We start from the raw sequence: 11,235 nt of genomic DNA on the forward strand, positions 1-11,235 counted from the left end.
GTGTAGAAAACTTCTAGCCACAGATAACAGAACTGTATCTGTGTATCCAAATCATTCATTCAAGTATTATGGTTGAATTGATATGCTTATTAAGTCAAATAAAACAAAAACCTTGGAAAACCAAATTGAAATATTTAAATAGTTAATACTAAATGTAAACTGTATACCTTTAAGCACCTGTTTTTGGAAACAAAATAATTGGATTTTCAATTTTTTGTAATTTTTGCCAGATGTTTCATAACTTTAACATAGTTTTAGTGTATTTACCAGAGTTGGTTAATTTAACTGAAAGAGAAATGAAATAAGGATGTCATAATAATGAGTGAAATGAAATATTAAAGTGAAAAATTTTAACTACAAAGCAATAGGTAAAAATGTAACCCCAGTAAAAAGATGATCTTTTTTTAAACTATTACTCCATGCAAAGCATTATTCTTAGTGTTCCACAGGCTTTTAAGTCAAATCTTCAAAGCAGTCTAATTCATGGGGGCTTCTAGTACTCCATTTCATAGAAGAAGCAACAGATATGCACAGTGGTTAGATAACTTGTCCAAGGTCATATTATCAGAAGATAGCAAAATTGTTTTTTGAATTCTGGAAGTCTGGTGTCAGAGTCTTAACAGTAACAACACTGCAATACCTCTCAGTATTGACTTTTGATCTTGAGGTTTTCCACTTATCATTATATTTGTAGATTTTTTTTCTCTAAGTGTTTCTATTTGAACATATTTTTTTTGTAATCTGACTGTCCTCTTTGGAAGATGTGACTAGCAAATGGAAATTTAAGATAGGAATCAATTCATAATTTGTTCTGTTGCCAAATTTATCTTATACATTTTTTAAATATTTTATAGTGAAGCTTAAGTTAAAAATTAGGTATTATTTGTCTATTAAATTCATCCATGATAAACATTAGACTTGATAAACCATACAAATGCACATATTATATATGTATATGTGTTTGTATATCTAATAACATTCATAAAAATGATTTTTCAAAGGTCTGAATATTTGTCTCTGATAGTCATTTAAAAATTATTAATCAGCAAGTCATACCTCTTTATGCTTACTTTAAAATTTTATCTAATTCCAGTAAATATAAAAATACAGAGTATTATATGCTAATGTTCAGTTATAAATGTTAGTAATAATACAGAAACACTTCAGATTTATCTGATATCTGTCAATTACTGGTGGTCATAGAGTGCAACAATATATAAGAGATGTTTTTCTATATAGAACTAGATTAGCCATGGCTGAGAGTCAAAGGAATTGGATTTTTGTCAATAAAATGTATTAATGAAATTCCTAGTAATCAAAGTACAGTTTTACATGATTAGGGCTAGTATGTAGTATGAATAGTTGGAAATTTTGAATAAGATCTTTATTCAGCTATTGTATGCAAATAATGTACTGTGTGCAAATAATTTCATTGTGTTATAAAAATATGACAAAAGCACTTTACAATTAAAGAATGGTTATTGTAGCTACTAATGATGAATAGAAAATTAGTTGTGATAAAAATAACAAGATAAGTGGCGCCTGGGTGGCTCAGTGGGTTAAAGCCTCTGACTTGGGCTTAGGTCATGATTCCAGGGTTTTGGGATCGAGCCCTGCATCAGGCTCTCTGCTCAGCAGGGAGTCTGCTTCCCTTCCTCTCTCTCACCTGCTTCTCTACTTGTGACCTCTGTCTGTCAAATAAATAAATAAAATCTTAAAAAAAAAAAAGAGAGAGATAAAATTTTGTGGAGAAGGTGGAGTTTTAACCAGGTCTTCAAAGATTAAGGGAATGCCACCAGAGAACACTCCAGTCAAAAGAGTCTCTCAGCAAAATTCTGAGATAGGAAGCTGCAATATTTATCAGGTGTAGCTTGTTCTTATATTTGTGTGTAAAATCTAAAAGGGAGACTAAAATTCTATTTTTGTATTACTTAAATATCAAATGTAGAATTTCAAAGAACATATAAAGGAGTTTAGACTTTATTCTGCAATAAATGAAGAATCATTGGATGTTTGAGTATTTGTTTTGTTTTGTTTTAAGCAGGAAATTGGCCAATGTTCTGTCTTTGAAAAACAGCAGAGCAGGATGTACAGAAGGAATTGAGGCAGGAGACAAGCCCTTAGAGACATGGCTCAGGGAATTGTGGCAATAAATCAAAAGACTTTAATAAGACCTGAATTAGCCCTCTGTCAGTGGGACTAGACAGGACAGGATGGATATAGAAGACACCTGACAAATAAAAATTCACCACTTAAGAAGAAGGATAAAAAAAGAAGAAAAAAGGATAATGGTGGTGAGCATCTCAAAGGAAAAGAAGAAAATAAACATTTTCAAATTATTCTAAAGATTGAGCTAGGGTCATTTTAAATACGGGTGATGCCATTAAGAGAGAGAAAAAAATAGCTTGCATTTTGAGATTATAGTTGGGAGTAGTAAGTGAGATAGAGAACTACAAAATAGTGAATGTTTTACTGTTTAAAGAATGACAATAAAATAAACAGTGTTGAAAAAAACTTAGGTCAATTTCATGAAGCTGAATATTGACCTGGTTATTCAAGAAAGGTTAAAGGAGCGAGATGAGAAAGGACTCCCCATGGAAACTGCAAAAGGGAAGAAGGGTAACAATGAATGATTTTGAAGTCCTTGTGGGGAAGCATTAAAAGTCACAAATGAAATTAGCCAACGCTAGCAGTGTCTTTATATTTCGTTTTGCTCTTACAGACAGATCTACAGAGGGGAGTGGTGTAGGTTTGCCAGGAGAGACTTTCAAGGAAAGTTGTAGTATGCTGCAGCAGAAATTATATCCTACATGAAATTATATCCTAAAGTGGACTGTATCAGGGAAGCAGGGAGCATGGAGTGCTCCTTCACTGAAGTGGTGGATCTTACATCAGAGTGGCCACGATAAGTACTGGAAGGAAGAGATAAACCTGAGATATTTGATGAGCATATCTCTGAACTCCGTGAATTGCATGTGTGAAACAAAGAGCGGGGAATCATAAGTATAACTTCAAGTTTACATTATGAAACTAGAAAGTGAGGCGAAGGGCAATCCATTGACACAAACAGGGCTGTTAAGAATCCAATTTGAGATTTTAATTTTAAGCAAGTAGACTTTGTGCAATACAAAGCATTCCAAAGAAAACATTTGTCTAATTTTAGAAACACATATTCATAACTTAACAAAAGAGGAAAAATAAATGAGAAAGTTTAGAAAAGGATCTGGTGACTTTCTTCCTATTATTTATTAACAACCTGAAAAATTATACTTCAAATATATATTTTGAATGTATACATTGTGATAGGTAATTTACATTCCCTCTAATCGTCTCAAAAATTTTAAAGCGGTTATATAATTATACTTATGTTAAAGATAAGAAAAATGAGATGCTATAAATATTGAATGATTTATTTAAAGCTGTACAACCAGAGGGTGACACAGAAACAGAACTGAGCATTCTGTCTCTACATCCGGATTGTTCCCTTGCATATTGCCACATTCTCTTGATTCTTCTCCCAAAATACCACATAGAGCACTTATTTTAAAGAGATTTTGATGGAGGTTTGTAGATTCAAAGGAGACTATAATATAATAGTACATAACATAAAAGCAAGTAAAACCCAATACTGTATATCAAACTTTACAAAATCCTTCACCCACCTCAATAACTGAAATTAATTTCTGGCTGACATTTTTCTGCAAGTCCCTCATGGATTACAATATTGCTGAGACTTTCTTCCTCCACTCGCCTGCTCCTTTCCCTCTTCACCTCCCTTCTCAGTTCCCTTTGCCTTCTCACCCCTGTCCACCTTCTCCATCTTTTTCTCCTCTCTCTCTGCTTCTTTCTCCTGCTTAAGGTTCACCTGAGACTGCCAGTTGAGGTAATCTGTTGTAAAGAACAATTTTAGCAACTCTTTGTTTGGCTATTTCCTCTTTCCTTCCCATCTACTCCCATTTACAGGCAGAGGTTGCTGCACAAATGTACCTCCATTACTCAAGAGAAAAAAGATCTCTCTTTTTTATAAGCAGAAGAAGCATCAGCCTCTGGGATTATGTACTTCTGATTTACCTACATATTTGTCATCTTGGGATAAGTTACTACAGTGTAATATACTAATACTCTTCCTATTTGACAATACATTAATACAAAATATCAATTCTTACGTTGGCAAAGTCCTCATTTAGCAATACGTATTCATAAACACTGACTATATTGATGCTCTTCCTGTTAGGCAATACATCATCTGCTATAAAGCAGTCTGTCTAGCTGATCTATTTGATTGCATTTTTCTCAAGCTTAGATGACCAACACACCATCACAGGCTATGATACATTGTTCACTAAACCACTGACATAACGGTGTAATTTGGCCAGATCATTAGTAATAATAGCAGCTCCAAGAATGACAACCTACCATATTTGAATTTAGGTGTTAGGTCTAAAGTGAATACTTGCTATGGTTATATTTATGATATATTTTGCTTTCACGTTCTTTTTAAATAAACCCCTTTATAAGTGTGTGTGTGTGTGTGCGCAGAGTGGAAGTAGAGACAAAAAATAAATATAAATAGTAAACCAGGAGTATTAAGTTAAAACCATTGAAAGCATTTGTAACTACACATATACTAATATGAAAATTTAAAACTAATCTATTTTTATTTCTATTAAAATCCTTACGGAAATAAGTGCTGCCTAAAATATGTAATCTATGAGGACTACCAATTCCACTTAAATTGAAATTTTAATTCCTAAAGGTAATTTTACCATATATGTGTGTGTATGCATAAATGAGACACACAAAAAAGAAAGCATAAAAACACAAAAAAGATCATCCAAAATGATGTTGCTTTTTCTTTCAAATTTGTTGCTATTTATTGTTATCATTAGAATTTACTGCAGCATAGTTTTCAAAATTGAAATATCTGACCATAGGCATCCCGAGACAGGAATGATTTCTTTTTTCCTATAATTTAAATTTCTTAAAGGAAGCACAATTAGTTTTTAGAAACAAAGAAATCATATTAATATTGAGATCCATGGTCCTGGAAGTCTATAAACTATGCTTAAATGATAGTATAAATATTTATTTACTGAGCATGACCAGAAATACAGTGAAGAGCTTGGTTTTATGGTGATACAACAATTTCTAATAAAAGTTGTATGGCACATTGTGAAAGTGGCATTCTATCATAAACTGGGTAGAGGGAATCTGATTCTAAGTTTATTTCCTATGGCCAATGAAATGGCCTTTCAGAATGCTTTATGAAACTACAAATCATTTGAGCTGCTCCCTGGCTGAGAAACTTAAATTAAATTGGAAAGAACCTCCAAGACAAATCCAGAGTCTTTTGAAACTGAGTTAACTCTATCAACATATCCATCACTCTTACATGATTACAACTAATTTAGAGGCCTACAGGGGTTGCTTCACTCTTTTTAAAAAGTATAAGCTAATATCATAACTTTAATGTAATTTACTATTCATTGCATTTTTAATCATATCCTTATCAGCGTTCTTAAAATTCAAATGTTTTCTGAGTCTCTTCTAAAGAAAAACAATTATGAATCACAGTGATAATTTAAATCATTTTATATTGTAACAAAAAACTGTTAATATTAAGCCATATGTAAACTTATAGTTTGCATTCAGTTATGACCCTGTGAAAGCTATGATTTAAATTTAAACAAAGTTACCCAATGGTTAGTACCAAAATAAACATTAATTTAAAGTAATAGATGATGCTGTTGCTTAAATTAAATGTTACCCATAATGTGAGTGATATGAATGGTGTGACTATTGTACTATCCACTGTACAAGATTCATTTGAGTTCAGCTTCCTCACACTTTCTCTTGGCATCCGTGACTCTCTCATTTGTACATCCTGTTGGCCTTTACTTGGTGTCATCCCACCACTTATTAATTATCGCTATGTTATTTCTCATTAACTACAGAATCAAATAAGTATTACTTTGTATAGATTGCATTATAATAGAGGACAAAATTAGGCATTAATATCACCTGTACTAGGCTATACAATGGAAGTATAAACAAAACTACAAAATCTGTTTGGATTTAGGACCTGATATGATTGACAAATTGAATTCAGGTAAAGCTTCATTTTTATTTTGTTTTACTTCCAAATTAAAAAAAAAAACAAACAAACAGTGGAAGGATTTATACAAGTCAATAACATAGGTGTAGAGATACAGCTTCCTATTTATTCATGGGTTTGTGCAGGTGTTTCCAATGGGCAATGTAATGGTAATGGAATAAAGAAAATTCCAAGTCAAACGTGATTTGAGTTTTTGGATTTTGTGAATTTTATAAAGCAATCAACCAATGGGTAGGAATTATATCAAGAATCGAGAACCTAAGATTTCCAGATAATAATAACATATGAAGAAATTCTTGATTTGTAATTGTTCAGGTCTATACCATAAACCTCATTGCAGTCTAGCCATTGATGACCTTTGATATTTCTCTAGATCAGCAGTCTACAAAGTAAGTCGGATGCACCCCATTGGAATGTCAAAAGAAAACATCAGGTTTCAAATCCTTAGGTTTTTATCTTTTTTTTCTAATAATTATATTTTGTAACATATATGTTTAAGTCTATATAAAATCAAAAAGTTTGAGGATCATATTTCCACTTGATCTGGAATATGCATGATACTTTCTAAGGACAATCATTAAAAAATACAAAATTGTATATCATATGAGTGTAACAGAGAACATATATGACCACTGCTATAAATCCAAGGACTCCAGTTTAAAAAATACTGCCCTAGATAAATGCACCAAATCACACAAAAAAATTCAATTCAACTACATTCTATCTGATATTCCTTTTATATTTAGTACAAATCATATGTTAAGGGCGTGACTTCAATGATTTCTTGCCTCACAGTAGATAATAAGAGGTTCTGTTTGTCTAGTTCTATGATTCTTATATTGAGAGTGAACCTGCCATGTCTTATCTTTTCATACCATTTCATAACATGTTAAATAGATCATGTTTTCAATATTGTAAATATTCATTTATTATTAAGTGTTATAAAATTTTTAAACTTGATATATTTTTGTTATTTTTTTTCTTTCTAAGAAACTCATGGTTACTTATTAGCATTTAAAGAAGTTCGGTGGGGGGACATGCCTGGGTGGCTCAGTGAGTTAAGCCTCTGCCTTCAGCTCAGGTCATGATCTTAGGGTCCTGGGTTCAAGCCCCACATAAGGCTCTCTGCTTAGTGGGGAACCTACTTCTCCCTTTCTCTCTGCCTGCCTCTCTGCCTAATTGTGATCTCTGTTTGTCAAATAAATAAATAAAATCTTAAAAAAAAAAAGAAAAAGAAAAAAAGAAATTCAGGGGGCATATGGGAGGGTCAGAAGCAGAAGCCTCTGCCTTCAGCTTAGGTCACGATGTCAGGGTCCTGGGATTGAGCCCCACATCAGGTTCTCTGCTCGGCAGGGAGCCTGCTTCTCCCCTTCTGCCTGCCTCTCTGCCTACTTGTGATCTCTGTCTCTGTCAAATAAATAAACAAAATATTTTTAAAAAATAAAGAAATTCAATGGGTAACATATAGAGATTCAGTAGATAAAAGATTCTTTACTAAGAACCAATATGATTAAGATCCATTGTTTCCATGCCTGAGATAATGAAACAATGAAACTTTAGGTATTAAATAGATATCCCCTCAGTGTAAGAAGGGGGCAATATCACTGTCAAAACTGAGTAGTTATGGGAGGCTAAAAAAAAAAACCAGAATGGTGTTAACTAAGGAAATCAGAAGTTCAGAGACAACTTTGGAGGGACCACATTATTTCAATTCATATTTCCTCACTCTCTTCATCAGACTACCTTCCCCCACAGTGTAAGTACATGCTAGGACAGTAGCTATTATAACAATAGTTTTGATAAATAGCACACAAGACTTTTGCATTTCCAAGAAAATTTTTATATTCTTGAGCACCATTTGTTTGTGATTGTGTTCATCAGGTAAATGTCTGAGCTATCCATGTATATAGTAAAGTAGTCTGAGAGTGCAGAGGATAGAATTTAATAGTCAATGAAAACTGCGCAGAGAAGAGCATGGAAGAGAAAAGGAGACAGAATTAGGTCTCAGACAATAATGAAATGTAGAGTACTGAGACAATTATCTGATCATTTTTTCATCTTTATTGAGATAAAATTGACATATAATACTATATGTTTAATGTGTATAGCATATTGAGTCCACACATTTATATGTTGAAAAATGAATATATGACTTTCATAATTTTTTAAAAATATTTTGTTTATCAGAGCACCTGGGTGGCTCAGTTGGTCAAATGTCTGCCTTTGGATCAGGTCATGATCTGAGGGTCATGAGATTGAGCCCCAGTCGGGGGGAGGGGAATCTCAGCTTAGCAGGGAATCTGCTGCTTCTTCTCCTTCTGACCTTGCCCCAACACATCATCTGTCTTTCAGTAAATAAATAAAATCTTAAAAAAATCTTATCTATTAATTTACGTGAGAGATAGAGAGAGTGCGCGCAGGGGGAGGAGCAGAGGGAGTGCGACAAGCAGACTCTATCCTGAGTGCAGAACCTGACATGGCCTTGATCCCACAACTTTGGAGACCTGACCTGAGCCAAGATCAAGAGTCCAATGCTCAACCAATTAAGCCACCCAGGCACCCCAGCTCTCATCATTTTTAAAGGATAAGTCCATTCTATTTCAGTACATCGAGTATATTGTGTTTTCCTCAAATTCCACTACTAATCCTTTACTAGTAGTTAGCATGTTCTACAATGGTTACTATCCAAATTTCTTTGTAAATCAGACAACAAAATTTTGTTTAAATGCCTATTTCAGCTACATAGTCTCTCATGGCCACTGACCCTGAGAGAAATGTGTTTCTCATTCAGTTTTACCTTGACTCAGTAAATTAATCTTCCATAATGTATGTTGGAGCCTCCATTTATTGGTGGTTCAGGATATGCTATGCTGGCCACCATAGTTTTTCACTGAGCTCTATATGGAAAAAAATGACCTTATTTCTTTATATACACTTGTATATTGCTTAAGTAATACACAGACATTTTGACATAAAATATTTTTGGTTTTCCTTTTAAATTAGTTTACAGCTACATCTCATATCAGCATTTATTTTGTAGTTTTTCCTCAGAAATCACAATAAAGTTTTCAAAGTGTTTATCATTCTTTCTTAAATACCTTTCTCTAGGCAGGTATTTAATATTCATGCTAATTGAGTTAGAATTAAATTGCTAATGCTGTACAATGTTTATAGTATTCACTGAATATTTGAATGAATAGGTGAATGAAAATTTATATGTATGTGTCTTCTGAAGAGAGTTGGATAAAAATTTTATAAGGGGTAAAATGATGTTAAAACCTGATTACCTGGGACACCTGGATGGCTCAGTTGGTTAGGTATTGGACTTGATTTTGGCTGAGGTCATGATCTCAGGGTCCTGGAATTGAGTCCCCTTCAGGCTCCACACTCAGTGTGGAGTCTGCTGGAGATTCTCTTTCAACTCTGCCCCTCCCTCTCCCTCCAAAATAAATTAATTTTTAAAATAAATAAATAAATTTGTACCTATTGACAATTCTGGCTTGTGGAACAACCACAGACAACCACTGATTTTAAAAGAAAGCCTAGAATTTTAGTATATGTGCTCCAAAGTGAGCACTTTAAAAAAGTCTAGAGATGGAAAAGTGTTTAGGTTTAGATTCGTGTAAAATTTCAAGGCAATCCTTCAATGTTTGGGAAGCTAGAGGCCAATTTCCACATATATTTTACAGAAATATATGCTTTATATAAACTTAGGTAAACTATGTAGAGGCTCTAAAGTTTGAACTACTGTTGGGAACACCTTTAAAACTAAATAAAATCATAAAGCAAGTAAGAATTTAATAAAACTAAAAAATACAAATAATAACCTACTCTTGTCACAAACAAAGTAAATAAAGGAAGCCAGTGAATACCTCCTGGCTCAGTAAAATCTTATAACGTAAGAAAGAATTTTACCTATAAAAATTGAGTGAAATTCCAAAAGTATATTCTTATTTAAGTAAGTTTAGAGGTACTTAGAACAATTTTACTGCAATAGTTACAATCTAAATAAAATGCAATATATCATTTCAAGAAACCATTTTCCACTGTTTTTTTTTTCTTTCTTTTTTTTTTTTTAATTTTTGGTTTTAATTTTTTATTTTTTTTTATTTTTTTTTTAAAGATTTTATTTATTTATTTGTAAGAGAGAGAGTGAGAGCGAGCACAGGCAGACAGAGTGGAAGGCAGAGTCAGAGGGAGAAGCAGGCTCCCTGCGGAGCAAGGAGCCCGATGTGGGACTCGATCCCAGGACGCTGGGATCATGACCTGAGCCGAAGGCAGCTGCTTAACCAACTGAGCCACCCAGGTGTCCCAAATTTTTTATTTTTTATAAACATATATTTTTATCCCCAGGGGTACAGGTCTGTGAATCACCAGGTTTACACACTTCACAGCACTCACCAAATCACATACCTCCCCAATGTCCATAATCCCACCCCCTTCTCCCAAACCCCCTCCCCCCGGCAACCCTCAGTTTGTTTTGTGAGATTAAGAGTCACTTATGGTTTGTCTCCCTCCCAATCCCATCTTGTTTCATTGATTCTTCTTCTACCCACTTAAGCCTCCATGTTGTATCACCACTTCCTCATATCAGGGAGATCATATGATAGTTGTCTTTCTCTGCTTGACTTATTTCGCTAAGCATGATACGCTCTAGTTCCATCCATGTTGTCGCAAATGGCAAGATTTCATTTCTTTTGATGGCTGCATAGTATTCCATTGTGTATATATACCACATCTTCTTGATCCATTCATCTGTTGATGGACATCTAGGTTCTTTCCATAGTTTGGCTATTGTGGACATTGCTGCTATAAACATTCGGGTGCATGTGCCCCTTTGGATCACTACATTTGTATCTTTAGGGTAAATACCCAATAGTGCAATTGCTGGGTCATAGGGCAGTTCTATTTTCAACATTTTGAGGAACCTCCATGCTGTTTTCCAGAGTGGCTGCACCAGCTTGCATTCCCACCAACAGTGTAGGAGGGTTCCCCTTTCTCCGCATCCTCGCCAGCATCTGTCATTTCCTGACTTGTTGATTTTAGCCATTCTGACTGGTGTGAGGTGATATCTCATTGTGGTTTTGATTTGTATTTCCCTGATGCCGAGTGATATGGAG

This window comes from Mustela putorius, unplaced genomic scaffold (genome assembly GCF_011764305.1).
Source record: "Mustela putorius furo isolate JIRA1106 unplaced genomic scaffold, ASM1176430v1.1 tig00000868_pilon_pilon_pilon, whole genome shotgun sequence".
NCBI lineage: Eukaryota > Metazoa > Chordata > Mammalia > Carnivora > Mustelidae > Mustela > Mustela putorius.